Genomic DNA, 4,011 nt, shown 5'->3' on the forward strand with positions numbered 1-4,011 from the left:
GCTATGAAGACCCTGAACTTTAATGCCTAGGTGGCCTGTGCCCAGGTGTCTCTGGTGGTCAACATTAGTGCAGCTGTGTTGCTGCACTAATTAGCTGCAGAACAGGCTGAGGACCAATCTGGGTCCCAAGGGCACCATGAAGATGCTTGTTTCTATTTTTGGAGACATCAAGCTTACTAAAGATGGAAATATGCTGTTTCATGAAATGCAAATTCAACACCCAACAGCCTCCTTAATAGCAAAAGTAGCAACAGCCCTGGATGATTTAACTGGTGACAGTATGGCTTCCAACATCTTGATCATTGGCAAGCTACTCTAACAGTCAGACCTCTACATTTCTGAAGGTCTATATTCCAGAATCATAAGTGAAGGATTTTAAGCTGCAAAGGAAAACACACTTCAGTTTTTGGAACAAAACAAAGTAAGCAAAGAGATGGACATAGAAAGCCTGATAGATATGGTTAGATCATCTCTGCATACTAAAGTTCATGCTCAACTTCCTGAAGTCTTAACAGAGGCTGTAGGTGACTCCATTTTGGCCATTAAACAAGATGAACCTATTGACCTTTTCATGGTTGAACTCATGGAAATGAAACATAAATCTGAAACTGATGCAAGCTTAATCAGAGGATTTGTTTTGGACCATGGGGCACAGCATTGTGATATGAAGAAAAGAGTGGAAAATGTGTACATCCGCACACGCAGTGTGTCAAACTTGTAAAACAGAAAGAAAATTCATGAAAGATCGAGTTAAAAAAACAATAGAACTGAAAAAGAAAGTCTGTGGTGATTCCAATAAAGGATTTATTGTTATTAATCAAAAGGGAAAGTGACCCTTTTTCCTTATACACTCTTGCAAAGGAAGTCATAGTGTCTCGGCAAAATGGAGAAACATGAAGAGGCTGAGGCTTACCTGTGACAGGGTGTCTCTAAATTCTTTAAAGACCTAAATCCTGACATTTGGGGACACTCAGGAAAAGTCTTTGAGTACATTCTGGGAGAAGAGACATTCTCCTTTATTGAGAAAGGCAAAAAACCACTCTCTGTCACACTCTTAATCAAATGATCAAATAAGGACACACACACTTAAATCAAAGGTGCAATATGAGATGGCTTGAGGGCTGTCAAAAATGCTATCGATGATGGCTGTGTGTTTCCTGGCACTGGTGCAATGGAAGCAACGATGGCAGAGGCTTTGATGAAACACAAATTTAAGGGCAGGGCCCAATGAGGAGTTCAAGCATTTGCTGATGCATTGCTCGTTATTCCCAGCTTCTTGCTCAGAACACAGGTTTTGACCTTCAGGAAACACTAGTACAGGGTCGCTGTGGGTCGGAACTGACTCGATGGTACTTAACAACAACAACAACAAAGCTGTAAGAAGGCTTTGATAGTATTTATAAAAAGTATATAGTTAATTGTTGTTAAGTGCCATTGAGTCAGTTCCAACCCATAGCAACCCTGTATAAGGATTCCAAGGAATCACTGGTAAGCTTGAAAAATATACTATGTAAATTAATTCTATCTCTCTGTGTATTATTTACTATTCAAGAGTTTGAATTTCCTTTCATTTTAGTTTTGAAACTGTGGTTCATGGTAATCCTTGTTGACTGTAAGATTGTTGCTGTTATTAAGTGCCATCAAGTCAGTTCTGATGCATAGTGACCCTGCATAGGGCTTCTGAAGAGCAGTTGGTGGGTTTGAACCACTGACATTTAAGCTCAAACTGACCTTGCAGTCCAGTGTATTATCTTGCAGTGCCACACCAGAACTCCTAACTTTAATACAGTTTATTTTTATCTATAATTCTTTATTTAAGAAAATATTTGTTAAATCATAGTTAAAATATTTTGTGCTCTGTGGAGGAGTAGAAATGAATAAAAATAATGTAATAAGTATAATTGATCTGGTTATGTGATGAGCTAGTGTATGTTGTTGTTGTTGTTGTTATATGCTGTGGAGTTGGTTCTGACTCATAGCGACCCTGTACAGGATTTCTGGGGTTGTAAATCTTTACGGGAACCGAAAGCCTCATCTTTCTCCCGCGGAACAGCTGGTAGTTTTGAACTGCTGACCTTGTGGTTGGCAGCCCAATTCATAACCACTAAGCTACCAGAGCTCCTTATTTACCCCCTAATAATGAAACAAGGAGCCCTGGTGGTGCAATGGGTAAGCACCTGGGTGCTAATAAAAAGGTCATTGGTCTGAACCACCCAGCTGCTCCACTAAAGTAAAGACCTGGTGATCTTCTCCCCAAAAGATGTAAGTTTAAGAGACCCAATGGAGAATCTCTTAAGACACCAGGCAGCATCGTGGTGGTGGTGGTAGTTGTGTGTCATGGAGTCAGTTCCAACTCATAACCAATCTGTATAAAGTATATGAGGTTGTTACATTTGAGCCTGTTGTTGATGCCACTGTGTCATCTGTTTCATTGGATATTTTGCTATTTTACATTGACCTTCCTCTTTCCCAAAGTTTATGTCCTTCCCCAGGGAGTGATAATTCTTTAAATCACATCCAAAATTGTTGTTGTTGTTGGTATGTTCTGAAAGTTGTATTTAACTCATAGTGACACTTTATAGAGTTTACAAAGAACAGCTGATGGATTTGAACTACTGACCTTGGGGTTCACAGTCCAGTACTGATCCTACAATGCCACACCACAAGTCCAAAATGTAACAAATCAAAAATCTTGCCTTCCTTACTTCTAAGGAGTATTCTGGTTGTGTTTCTTCCAAGACAGATTTGCTGATTCCTCTAGCAGTCCTTGTCACTTTCAATATTATTCTTCAATATCATAATTCAAATATATGAGTTATTCTATGGTCTTCCTTATTCATTGTCCAAATTCACACGCATATGTTTTTGTTGTTGTTTAGTGCTGTGGGTTGGTTCTAACTCTTAGCAACCATGAATTTCTGAGGAACGACTGGTGAGTTTGAACCTCCCACCTGGAGGTTCAAAATAGCATTTCAGTCTCACACTTATTCTGCAGCATAACTGAAAATACCATGACTTTGAGCAGGCACACCTTAGTTATCATAGTGACACCCTTACTCTTGAATAATTTAAAGGAAAAAAATATTCTTAAAGCTTTTATTGTGTCTTAGTTTCAATGGGAGAACATTGATTTTTCACTTATCCTATCCTACTTTGTTTCATTGCAATGATTATCATTCCCTCTATGCATCATCATTCAACAGTATATGCTTCGATTCCCTCTGGTTTGTTTTGTATTTGTTTTGTATTATTTGGGTTTGGTTTTGGTTTTATTTCAGGAGTATATAGTCATTGAAACAACCCAAAGTCACATTCTACAATCCTACCTCCTGGCCACCAGCACACAGCTTTTCTCTTCCATAAGTCTAGAATCCTCAGCTGCTCTACATCTCCATGTCATCATTTCTGCCTCCATCGCTGGTGTCACTACTTGTCTGGATAAGGTCTCACATTCCACTCATGCTCTTCTACCTTGATGGTCCTAGGGTCCTCTGTTCCTGGAATTTAAGATTAACTACTACCCTCTTTATATTACAAAACTTTAACCTTTAAAGTTGTGTGATGTCAATTAGTCATGATAACAATGACTTAATATTGAATCAAGAATCTTATCCCGTCTCTTTTCAGTATGCCTGTCTAGACAAGATGAAAATAATTCAGTGGTGATTGTACCTTCACCTGCATACTATGAAACTAAACTTCCTCTTGAAAACTTGTGAGACAGCCACTTCATGACTTTATAGATCAGCCTATTTTAGGTTGTTGTTAGGTGCCATCGATTTGGCACCAACCAATAGCAACCCTATGCACACAGAACGGAACACTGCCTGATCCTGGGCCAATCTCACAATTGTTGCCACACTTGAGCCCATTGATGCTGCCACTTAGCCAACCCATCTCACCGGGGTCTTCCTCTTTTTCTCTGACCCTCCACCTTACCAGATATGATATCATTCTACAGTAACTCGTCCCTCCTGACAATATGCCCAAAGTATGAGAGATGAAGTTTGG

The 4,011-nt window shown here is 39.4% G+C and overlaps 1 pseudogene; it reads left to right on the forward strand.

The window, feature by feature from the left end:
- LOC102839831 overlaps nucleotides 1-4,011 on the forward strand; it is a 13,264-nt pseudogene continuing 9,253 nt past the window's right edge.

Source organism: Chrysochloris asiatica, unplaced genomic scaffold (genome assembly GCF_000296735.1).
Source record: "Chrysochloris asiatica unplaced genomic scaffold, ChrAsi1.0 scaffold00539, whole genome shotgun sequence".
In the NCBI taxonomy this organism is placed as follows: domain Eukaryota; kingdom Metazoa; phylum Chordata; class Mammalia; order Afrosoricida; family Chrysochloridae; genus Chrysochloris; species Chrysochloris asiatica.